Raw genomic sequence first — 13,342 nt, forward strand, 5'->3', positions numbered from 1 at the left:
TCAATAATGATTGACTCTAGAATTCCAAATCGACAAACAATACGGTCGCGGACAAAGTCTGCCATGACTTTCTTAGTTACTACTTTGTAAGATGCTGCTTTGACCCACTTTGTGAAATAGTCTATGTCTACTAGGATAAACCTATGTCCATTGGAAGCGGCAGGCTCGATTGGTCCAATAACATCCATCCTTCAAGTGGCGAACGACTATGGTGAGCTTGTTGCATTAAGCCCATTTGGAGGTACCTTTATCATGTTTGCATGTATCTGACAGTGGTTGCATTTCCGGACATACTGGATGCAGTCCGTTTCCATAGTCATCCAAATGTAACCATCTCGGAGTATCTTCTTTGCTAAGACAAAACCATTCATAAGTGGACTGTAGGTCCCAGTATGATTTTACTCTAGCAGCTTGGATGCTTCCTTTGCGTCAACACATCTTAATAGTTCCAAATCATGAGTCCTCCTATACAAGATTCCTCTGCTATGAAAGAAGTTGTTGGACAATCTCCGAAGTGTGCGTTTCTGAATAGGATTATCAAGCCCCGAGTACTCTCCTTTTGCCAAATATTCCTTGATATCATGAAACCAAGGCTTTCCGTTTGCCTCCTCCTCAACATGGGCACAATAAGCTAGATGATCATGGATTTTCACTTGAATGGGATCAATGAAATTCTTGTATGGATGCTGTATCATAGATGATAGGGTAGCCAATGCATCGGCGATCATTCTGGACTCTAGGAACATGCTAGAATTCTGTCTTTGTGAACCTCTTTCTCAATACCCGTACATGATGCAGATACGGGAGTATGTTGGAGTTCTTGGTTGCCCATTCTTCTCGTACCTGATATATATGTAAGTCTGAATCTCCAATTACTAGCAGCTCTTGAAGTTCATGTCAATGGCCATTTTGAGTCTTAAGATGCAGGCTTCATAGTCAGCCATATTGTTAGTGCATGGGAACCTAAGTTTGGCCGACACCGGATAATGCTGACAGGTTTCTACTACTAGGACTACTCCTATGCCCACTTCTTTGAAGTTTGTCGCTCCATCGAAGAACATTGTCCAACCCTTATAGGATTCTGCGATGTCTTCTCCTATGAATGATACCTCTTCGTCAGGAAAATATGTTTTTAGGGGTTCGTATTCTCCATCCACGGGATTCTCAGCGAGGTGCTCTATCAGTGCTTGCCCGTGACCGCTTTCTGAGTTACGTAAACAATGTCGAACTCACTCAACATGATTTGCCACTTGGCTAACTTGCCGGTGGGCATGAGCTTCTGAACAATATACTTCAATGGATCCATTCTCGATATGAGATATGTAGTATAGGCGCAGAAGTAATGTCTTAGCTTCTGAGCTACCTAAATCAAAGCACAACACGTGCATTCTAATAGAGAATACCGGGCCTCGTACGGGGTGAACTTCTTACTAAGATAATAAATGGCTTGTTCCTTCCTCCCTGTTTCATCATGCTGCCCAGAACACAGCCGAAAGCTATATCCAACACTGCAAGGTAGAGTAATAAGGGTCTACCTGGCTCGGGTAGGACTAAGACTGGTGGTATTGACAAGTACTCTTTGATTTTGTCGAAGGCCTTTTGCCAGTCATCGGTCCATTTGGTAGCGGTGTCCTTCTTTAACATTTTAAAGATTGGCTCATAGATAATTGTAGATTGTGTTATGAATCGGCTGATGTAGTTAAGCCTTCCCAAGAAACTCATCACATCCTTCTTGTTCCTTGACGGTGGTAGTTTTTGAATGGCTTTGACTTTCAATGGATCAAGTTTTATTCCTCATCAACTCACAATAAACCCAAGCAATTTCCCAGCAGGAACCCCAAATGCGCACTTTGCGGGGTTTAGTTTCAGGTTGTATCTCCGCAGTCTATTGAAGAACTTCCTCAGATCTTCCATATGGTCAGTGGCCTTCTTGGATTTGATAATAACATCATCCACATATACTTCTATCTCCTTATGTATCATATCATGGAATATGGTAGTCATGGCCCTCATGTAGGTGGCCCCTGCATTCTTTAGGCCGAATGGCATCATCTTATAACAGTACACTCCCCATGGAGTAATGAAAGCCATTTTCTTAGCATCTTCCTCATCCATCTAGATCTGATGACAACCAGTAAAGCAATCTATGAATGACTGTAGCTCCTGCTTGGTGCAATTGTCAATCAGAATGTGTATATTTGGCAAAGAGAAGTCGTCTTTCGAGCTGGCCCGGTTGAGATCCCGGTAGTCAACATAGACTCTGACCTTCCCATCCTTCTTTGGCACTGGCACAATGTTGGCTAACCATGTCGGGTATTCTACTACCCTGAGAACCTTAGCTTTGACCTGCTTGGTGACTTCTTCCTTAATCTTCAAACTCATATCAGGTTTGAACTTTCTGAGCTTTTGCTTTACCGGTGGTCACATTGGATCGGTTGGCAGTTTGTGAGTCACAATAGACGTACTCATACCAGTCATGTCATCATACGACCAGGCGAATATGTCCTCATATTCTTTTAGAAATTCTGTGTATTCTTTCTTTTTTGATGGCGATAGGTGAATGCTGATTCTTGTTTCCCTAACATTTTCTGCATCTCCCAAGTTGACAATTTCGGTCTCGTCCAGGTTAGACTTAGGTCTGTTCTTAAAGTTCTCAACTTCTTTGACAATCTCGTTAGGTATGTCATCTTCCTCTGAATCAATGTCTATTTGTTGCATTGTCTCATTGCATGTCACATTCGTTGGTCCATCAAGATAAGTAATAGTAATGCTGTATTGGTAAAGTAATGGGAGATAGCAAAAAATACTAAATCATAAGAAAAATAAACATGATTTTGATAAATTGAATAACTGGTTTGAACATCGAAGATCTTATTGCGGGAATTGAAAATGCGAAAAGAAAATCATTTAGTAAATAAAAACAATGAATGATGCTTGTTTTAGGCTTGCTACCCCGAGTCTCTTCCTCTGGTTTATCCTGATGGTCCAATTATTGAGGCGCGCCCCTCTGCTCACAGCCTGTATGGAAGGGCCTTCCTCCCCCTCCTCGTCGAGAACAACACAACAGTCCATGTTATTGTCTTCTAGGAACAAGTTCTTCATCGTTGCAAGTGCTTCTTCTTCTTCTGACCCATAAATAATGTCAGCCTATTGGAAAGTTTGTTCCAGATGCGGTATTAGCTGCTCTAGTGGATAGAAAGGACCACGCCATGGTGGCGACCAGTTGTTGAATTCTTCCCAGGTGTATTCATATCCTAAACCGAAGGTAGTGCCATGTTTCTTGAGTTTTATGGGCTTAGCGATTCCTTGGAGGTTCTTGTCGAGCCCTTTACGAGGTTCATATCCACTCTAATTCAGTATACTCTCGATTTTGTATCCCACCACTTGTCCTTGTCGATAGCATTGACCCGTTCAATGTGGTGGTAAGTCTCTCCACCTAACTTCCTTCTTCCCTCGATTACCAGAATGGTCTAGCAACTGTATATAGGGTTGCTACCATCGCCGTGAATGATCACTTCCTGGTGATTCTATTCAAATTTTATTACCTGATGCAGTGTTGATGTTACGGCCCCAGCAACATAAATCCATGGACGTCCCAACAACAAGTTGTAAGATGCTGGCACATCTATTACTTGGAAATCAACATCGAACTAGGTTGGTCCCATCTGCAAGCATAGAATAATCTCACCAATGGTGGACCTCTGAGAACCATCAAAGGCTTTCACATTGATTGCTCTATCTTTTATCCCATGCAGTCCTTTACCTAGCTTCTTGAGTGTTACCAGTGGACAAATGTTGAGACTGGAACCTCCATCTCTTAGGATTCTGGTGATGAAATAGTCTTCTCATTGCATAGTGATGTGAAATGCCTTATTGTGCCCTAACCCTTCAGGTGGCAGCTCGTCCTCATGAAAGGTGATCTTATGGCTTTCCAGCACTTGTCCTACCATATTAGCCATTTCACCGCCAGTGATGTTGCTTGGTACATATGCTTCACTCAGCACCTTTAACAACATTCTTGTGAGCTTCAAAATTCTGCAGCAAAGAGAGAATGGATATTTGTGTTGGCGTCTTGTTTAAATGGTCGATAACCGAATACTCCTTTGCCTATATTTTCCTCCATAGGTCGTCTGGACCTGTCTCAATGATGGGTGGCCGATTGGAGGCCTACTTTCTTGACTCAACTAGATGTTCAGGGGTATAGACTGTACCAGTTCTTGTCATACCCTGTGCTACAACAGTCTCTTCGAACCTGACCTTGCCTCTCCTCCTCGCCTCGGCTGTATAGTCTCAGGCTACAGCCTTCGAATGTAATGGTGTCATGGTCGACATTACCATTGGGATCGGCGTGGCTTGCCTCACTCCGAACAGAGCATGTGCCTTGGTTATTTCAGGGGAAGTATATGGTTAATACTTTACCATATATAAACTTTTCACTTAAATTATTTCAGGGGAACCATAGCAACACGCGAGTGAATCCTCGTAAATGTAGAACATGCAAATCTTCAAGTAGTGGTCTAAACCGCCATAATCCTTCTAGGATCCGCCTACCCATAACATGTCATAATACTTGAATACTTACAATAAAATCAATCACGACAGCCGTCAATCCTCATATGTACCATACAAGTCACATGCATAACTTAATCACGCTGAAGGAACTGATCACTGTTACCACTATGCCAATTCAACCATGGCTAACCAATCCAGCCTCCTCCAATTTATCCTTAATTTCCTTAGAGATAATAATAACTCCATTCAACACATAACGCACTCAACCTGCATTCATCGTGAGTGGCCTTGCAACACGAAACCATGCTGTCTCAAATTCCACGAACTATTTCATACCTTCCTTGCGCGCATATTCGCATCCTCAGCTGATACGCCCATTTTGATAACTCTCCTACGAATTCAAAGTCATTTTCTCTCTTTCCCCCAAATACTACACTGCAAGTCAAAAATATCACAGAACATTTTGTGCCTCTTATCATAACCCGCTACAAAAGCTCAATCCTTAACCATACAACGGACTCGAAATCCTTAGGCACTACGTCTTTAACCTTTGAATTTGCTAGGACCACTGTTAAGAGTCACTCACTCTGGCTTGGTCTCGAATATAATCAACTCCAAGGCTCCGCTGGCACATGAACATCCATCTCAATGAAACACTCGACCGAATCGCTTCCTTTGTAAATTACCTCTGTACGAAGCATAAATTCTGAGTCTTCCCAAAGCCTAAACATGAGTCCATAAGGCCAACTACAACATACCTTTTATCAATTCCTTTGCTCAACTTACCACCTATGTTCTTTTCCCCTAGCTGTATTAACTCACCATTACGCCGATAACCCGAAACCTCATAAGTAACACTACCAGAAAATAAGCCTATAGGAACAGATGTTTTAGCAACGGTGACATAACCATTGCAATAGACAATCTACTACAACGGTTGTTACCGTTGCATAAGACATTCCACCCTATTGAAATAGTTCTAAGAGTAAACCGCTGCATTAGTATAATAATTTTTGCCAAATATAAATCTACGACAATTGTTACTTTAACCGTTCTAATAGATTTATCTATAACAATGGTTATGAAAAAAATTGGCTATTGCAACGGTTTTACTTTCCCACCAAATTTTCCCTCTTCTAATTTTACTATACTAGATTTTACCTTTTTCTTTTATCTAGCCCTAGACCTTTTTTTATTCCTCCAACTTACCTCTTAAACATCAGAATATATTCATCCCCTTCTCTTAGCTTCAAACCCTAACCTCTTGTGCCAATCAATTTGGAAAAGCTTTCCATCATGACTCCGAAAAAAGTTATCGTATTTCTTTTCCAGTACACATCCCAACTCACACACAACCTAGGGTAAGTAACTTAACAGTAACGACAAAGAGTCACCATCTTGCTCCTTTATATTCTTACCAACTAATGTGAGACACTACAAAGTTCCATGTGTTTGGGTAAGCTACCAATTTTTTTTTTTTTTTTTTACAATTTTTTCCTCTGAAACTTTATTTGTAAATGGGTGAATAAAATCATTTGGTTAATACCTAATTTGGTACCCTAAATGTGTTTGTAAAAAAGTATTGAGGTTTTTCATGTAAGTCATTTGATTTGTGTTTCAGGAGATGTACTCCAAATGAAGCCATATATTTTATTTGTGAGTTTGTGTGCTTGATTACTTTTCACTCTTACTTAATTATTGGCACTACCTAGGCCTGAAAAGTTTGTGGCATGTTGAATTGGATTTTCCAGAATTTTCAAGGGAAATCAGTGCTAGATATGTTTTAAACAGCATTACAATTTCTGTGCTCAGAAGGTGTTTGAAAATAATTCACAATGAACACCTTTGAATCCAAATAAAGTTGCAATTGACTAGAAAACCTAATTGTATATCAACACGATCTTTTTGTTTAGTCACAAGTTAGGCCAAAACAAAAAAATATGATTTTTGGAACCGGAAGATTCTACTTTAATAGTAATGTTTGTGCAAACTTGTCATAGTGCTTAACATACTAATATTAACTTCCAAATATCTTACTGGTACTAGCTTTTAAAAGAAACCTCTTAATATATTTAGTTACTATTTGAACAATGTTACTTTATTTATCATCTTGGTTAAGCAATTTTATAGATGGTGTGAGAATATTTCAGAGATATGTCTTGTATACTTTTATAATAGTATTTGTGTAGCAAAATCAGTTACTTACTCTTTTTAGGTGTATGTCAAATAAGATGTTATAACGACCCGACCGGTCGTTTTGGGATCTAGCACATCGTTCGGCAGTTTGAGGCCATGAGCAGCTTCACATCAGGTATTATGACTTGTACGCATGGTCGGAATTGAATTTCGGGAAGATCGGAGTTGATTTGGAAAGAAAATTTCCATTTCAAAAGCCTTAAGTTGAAAGAATTGACTAAGATTGGAATTTTGAGTAAACGACATCAAAATCAAGATTCGAAAGTTCCAGCAGGTTCGTATGATCATTTCGAACTTTGGCGTATGTCCGGATCAAATTTTGGAAAACCTAGGAATGTTTCGACACCTATTGTGGAAGTTAGCATTTTTAGAAGAATTTCATAAGTTGGGTTGTAGTGTATTTCAGTATTATCAATGTACGTTTGGGATTCCGAGTCTAGGAATAGCTCCGCATGGTGATTCTGGTATTAAGAGCGCTATCGGAAGTGAATTCAGAGGTCTGTAGGTCGTTTTGGAGTCATTTGGCTAAAGATAGAAATTTGAAGGTTTTGAGAAGTTTGACCGGAAGAGGACTTTTTATATCAAGGTCAGATTTTTATTCCGGAAGTTAAAGTAGGTTCGTAATGTCAAATATGACTTTTGTGCAAAATTTGAGGTCAATCAAATAGGATTTGATAGGTTTTGGCGTCGAATGTAGAAGTTTGAAATTTTAAAGTTCATTAAGCTTGGATTGGAAGTCAATTCATGATTTTAGCTTTGTTTGATATGATTTGAGGCCTCAAGCAGGTCTGTATTATGTTGTGGGACTGGTTGGTATGATTGGTTATGGTCCCGGGGGCCTCGAATGGATTCCAAATGGTTAACAGATCAAATTTTGAATTTGAAGAAGGACTGAAGCAGCTGGTATCTGGTGTAACTGCACCTGCAAGGTTTTGGCCGCAGGTGCGGAGCCGTAGGAGCGACCTAGGTGCCGCAGAAGCATAAGTTGCTGGGCTAGGCTGGGACCGCATATGTGGTCATCTTGTCACAGAAGTGGGACCGCACCTGCGGAAGGAGGGACACATATGTGGAAGTTGGGGGCCTAGAGGAGGACCACAGAAGCGTTTAGTGGGTTTCACCTGCGCAACCGCAGAAGCAGACAAGTGACCGCAAGTGCGAAAATGCTGGAGGTAGTGAGGTTCTTTTAAATCGGGGGTTGGGTTCATTTCAACCTCATTTCTTCCATTGGAGCCGATTTTGGAGCAACTTTGAGGTGCCATTTTCACCAGCAAGCATGAGGTAAGTGGTTTATGTTAGTTTTGAGTAAAATACATGATTGTATATGGATTTGAGCATGAAAAGTTGTGGAAAACTTGGGGTTTGAGGGAAAACCTAGAAAATTAATATTCTTGGATTTTGACCATGATTTTGGTCATGAAATTGAGAGTAAATTATATATTTGAGTTCGTGAGGTTATAGGTAAACCTTATCTTCAAAAATTTTTGGAATCCGGGCACGTGGGCCCGAGGACATTTTTGTCAACTATTCGATCAGGGTTAGGAATTGTTATAAGTTGGATTTAATGAGTAATTGAACATATATTAATGGGTTTACATAATTATTGGCTAGTTTTGGAGCATTGTGCGTCAATTTGTGTCTTCGGAAGGACGTGGAATGTCGGTGATGGATCTTCAGAGCGAGGTGAGTCTCATTTCTAACTTTGTAAGAGGGAATTGTACCCATAGGTAAATTAATTGGATTTGTGCTTCTATTTGTGGGGGCTACGTACACACAAGGTGACGACACTCCGTGCGTAGCTACTATTATGTTTGAGTCTGGGTAGTCTACGACCCAAAAGCATGCTATACTTAGAATATTTATAATCTTATTGGCAATTTGAATTGCTTAAATCTTATCGAATTAGTAAATAAATTTCTAAAAAAATTAAAGTTCATTTTCTTGAATTGTTAAAAGAGAATTGGCTTTTCTTTGCATAATTGTTCCCTAATGACTTCTTGATTGACTATCTATGTGTGTATAATTTTGGAACGGGCCGAACGCCTCGGTAGATTAAATAGATGCATCTATGGTTCGCGTCATTTGACCCTCTGACAGTGCACATTTTAAATACCTGTTGGGTCGAGTCGTACGACCTCGGCATGTTGTGCACATGCTTGTAATGCTTGCTTGAGATTTATAAACTGATATTGCCTCCCTGGTTTGAGATAAATTGATAAATAATAGATTATGAATTTGGGGACTTTTTAATATAAAAGGGGATGTTTACTTATTTCGTGAATCACTTGAATTTACTGCCGTTTTTAATAAATGCATGATTATTTGCATTATTAATATATTACTATTGGACCACTAGTAAGTGTTGAAGTCGACCTCTCGTCTCTACTTCTTCGAGATTAGACGGGATACTCATTGGGTACATGTTGTTTTCGTACTCTTACTACACTTGCTGTGCATTTTTTTGCACATGTCCGTGTGTGTCTAGTGGCCTAGTTTGGCGCAGCGGCATGCTCGATACGGAGACTTAGGTGAGCTGCATTTAACGAGACGACCCGCAGCCAACAGAGTCTCCTTTAGAGTATTGTACTGTATTTTCATTTTTGTCCAATTTGTATTCCGGACAGTTACTGTATTTTATTTCAGTTCCTAGAAATTTGCTCATGCACTTGTGACACCGGGATCTGGGATGATATAGAGTATTTTGCATTAAATACTTAGAAATTATATTTAATTTGAAATGGTTAAAATTGAAGGAAAATCATTGCTTTCAAAATTATTAAAACGAGAATTTAATTAAGTATTTTTGGTTGGCTTGCCTGACAGCGGTGTCCAGCGCCATCACAACCCTTAGTGGATTTTGGGTCGTGACAACATGGTATCAGAGCACTAGTTTCCCTTTTGGTCTCACGAGTCATGAGCGAGTCTAGTAGAGTCTTGCGGGCAGTACAAAGACGTCTATACTTATCTTTGAGAGGCTATAGGGCAGTTAGCAGTACTTCCCTTCTTGATTCCTCATCATGTGATTTGATTCCTTTGAGGCTTATGCCCTTGTTTTCTTGCTACTCAATCTTGTGCGACGCAAAGCGCTTATTATAAATCGACAATTGAAGAATTGTAATGGTACTACAAATGGGTACGAGATGTTTCTCCATGCGTAGTTGATTTGACTATTGTCGTCGCCTTGTAGAAGGATATTTTGTCGTTTCAGCTCAGTAGCTGTACTACTAAGATCTCTGAGGCTAGGCACAAGTTGCCATGATGCTTATGAACAGTTGTCGTGCGGTGTTGATGTGGCAGTAGGATGCTTACTTACGTGTTAGGGCAGTGAATGACTTGAAGGGAGGTTTACTCAGTGCATGATTTAGAGATTCAGTATTTTATTCCCGGCGAAGGAAAGGCAATTGGGCTAAGAATGTTCAGATTTGGGTTGATGGAGTAACGAGGCTTGGTATTTGTGAGCGTGGTGGAATTTTCATCTGTTATGAGGTGTCTTTGTCCTTGTTGAATGTACTAAGTTCCCTGGTGTAAAGACCTTCTACGATTCGCCCTTAGGGCAGGATATTGTAAGATAGTATTGGAGAAGCGGCTGTCAGAGATCGCGGGATAAGGTAGATCATGATTGAATGTGTATTTCTAATGCTGAAGGCTCGAGAGAGACGATCTTCGAAAAGGTTTAAAACTTAGTAGTTGTCTATTGGTTCAAGTGCTACCGAGATAGATTTTGATCTAAGGCATTAGCTAAGCAGCAAGGGATGAGGAAGGACATGTGGGAAGTGTCATGCGGTGGTTAAACTTCTATAAGGCCAGGTCTAAGAAGTGGAGGTTGAGTAGTTTCTTAAAGAAGTGAGTCTGCCCAAAGTGGGAGAGTGGTAGATTAGTATGTGGATTCAGTGGCAGGATAACTACACCCTTGAGGAAAGTTTGGAGTGATTTGGGAGTTTTAGTAGATAGTGGATGGGTCTACGGACTTAATTTGAATTATTTGCTATTATACAGTGGGATATTTTATATAATGGGAAGGAGCTTCTTGATATGAAGAAGGATACGACATAACTTTGAATTGGAAAATATTGTCGCACATCTGGTTGATGTCCATGAGGAGTGAATGGATTTGTGCATTTGGTGAATGAGCACGGGCTCAGGTGGTTTATCTCCTATGAGCAGGTCAGCGATCGCGTGATTGGTGAAACTCCTGCGAAGGATTTTACGAGCTTTTCAGCAAGAGGTCTCGAATGTGCGAATGTTGCTAGCGATTCATAGTGTTTATGAAATGCTAATGGAACGATTTTGAGGAATCTGGCAGTTTAATTGCTCAAGGTCATGTCAATAAAAAATAAGAATGTTGGTGGGTTTCAGAGTTGTGTAATAGTGGCTTCAAGCTAAGTGGGAGAGTCCCACCACTTACGGTTGGATTGCATGGTCGTCTATTTATGAGATTTCATGTTATTAGCATATTGATGAGTTATTTCAGCTAAGGGAAAAGAACATAAGAGGTAATTTGAGCAAAGGAATTGTTAAAGGTATGTTATGGTTGGCCTTATTGTCTCATGTTCATACTTGGGGAAGGATTCAAGATTTATGCCTTGTATAGATACAGGTTTCAAGGAAAATGATTCAGCTGGGTGCTTCGTCAAGAGGCTATTCATGTGCTAGAAGATTCATGGAGTTGATTATATTCGGGACCAAGTCAGAGTGGGTGGCTCTTAACAACGGTCCTAGTGGATTCAAAAGTTAATGTGTGGTGCCTAATAATTTCAAGCCTATAAGTATGGTTAAGAATCAAGCTTTTGTAGCAACTGATGATAAGAGGCTCAGAATGTTCTATGATGCTGTGACTTGCTGTGTAGCATTGGGAGGAAAAAGACAAAAAGACTTTGAATTTGTAAAGGATTTATCATAATGGGTATATCAGTTGAAGATGCGAATGTGCGTACAAGGGGTGTATGAAACGATTCATAGGTTTGGAGACATGGTGGTCTCGTGGAATGGGGTCACTCAAGGTGAGTGCAGATTCAGGTTTGTGATGTAAGGAATGGAGCTATTATTATCTCTAAGGCAAGTTAAGGATGAACTAAAAGAAGATAGATTGGTTAGCCATGGTTGAATTGGCATAGTGATGGTAGTGCGTGCGAGGCTCGACGGCCGCCGTAATTGATATTGTTTTGGAAGTATTCAAGTATTATGGCATGTTATGTGTAGGTGTATCCCGAAAGGGTTGTGCTGGCTTAGGCCGCTACTTGAGGATTTGAATGTTCTACGGTTCTGAGAATTCACTCGTGTGTTGCTATGGTCCTCTTAGAATGAGTTAAGTAAAAGATTATGTATAATGAAATGCATACTCTATTAGTGGTTCAGGAGTTAAGATGAGATTCTACTATTGTTGCATATTGGCATGTTAGGTGCACTAAGCGGCATGAAAATTGAAAGTGAGGAACCGAGGTTGCGGTTCGGTGTTGGCGAGGATGTCACAAGCTCAGAGAAGCAGGAAATGGATGTGAATGTTAGCGTAAGCTGGTATTGTCTTCAGCGTCACCTGAGATTAGTGTTTTGTGAAAGAGGCTGCAATCTGGTTATGGATTCTTGTTAGGTTTTACAGCGTTAGTGTGGCTGGTAGTGTGGATGTGCAGACCTATTATCTGGTGTGGAAGGTCGTGGGAGCGTGTCTCATAGAGAGATTGTATAAGTGTGACATGTAGTCACTTGATTGATCGAAGATTTAAACCAAGTATGAAGATTGTGGCAATATCATTAATTTGAGAATTGATGTCTGGAGGGCACTCGATTATTAGGTTGTGGACTGTGGAGGATTACTCCGGTTATGATGGTTGTTCCTGTGTGTATGGGAAAAAGAGGGTTATTATAGACCAAGGAAAGGTTATGGCCTTAGTTCGGTACAATCAGAATTGGCTTGAGGTCTGTGAATGGATTTAAGTACGAATATGGGCTCTATATTAGGCCGGATGTGTTCATTTCGACATAGCACTACATATGGAGGAGTATTCGGAGGTTGGATGTTATTTTGTCTTCGGTTGTTTCATGTAATGCCATATTGTGCTGTGTGAGTTGTGGACGGCTCGATAATTTTCTTATGTGTTGTGCTTTCGCGTAGCGATGGTGTTATGTGAGCATGATGGATCTTTAGTTTCAGAACATATATCGCATCTCATTTGTACTTGAGTTTGTGACTTATGGCGCTATATGTCTCCCCAAAGATGGTATTATGCCCTTAGCATGCTTGGGACTGATATTCGGTATTTTGGTGTAATGAGCAATTTAGCTCGGTGTGTATCTCCTTATGTGAATTTAATGTGAGGATCGGGTGGCACGCCGCCATGGGTATGTTGTTTGGATCGGGTTGCACGCCGCAACAGTATGATGTTGAGTATAGTTTTCTGTATTGTAATTTTTATGTGTTTTGTTTTCCATTTTTTGAGGAAAGTCCATATTAGCAGCGTGAATTGAGTAGTCCCTTCTAGAGTTCGGTTTCCTTATGTATCATGTTCGAGTTTGTAGCCTATTGGCACCTTGTGGCATCATATGAGACTTTTGGTCATGTCAGGGGTGGTTCGTTGCCTGCGTAATTCATATTGGGTAAGACAAGGTTATTGGATCTAGGATAAATGCGATCGGATTATAT

Source organism: Nicotiana tabacum, chromosome 16 (genome assembly GCF_000715075.1).
Source record: "Nicotiana tabacum cultivar K326 chromosome 16, ASM71507v2, whole genome shotgun sequence".
NCBI lineage: Eukaryota > Viridiplantae > Streptophyta > Magnoliopsida > Solanales > Solanaceae > Nicotiana > Nicotiana tabacum.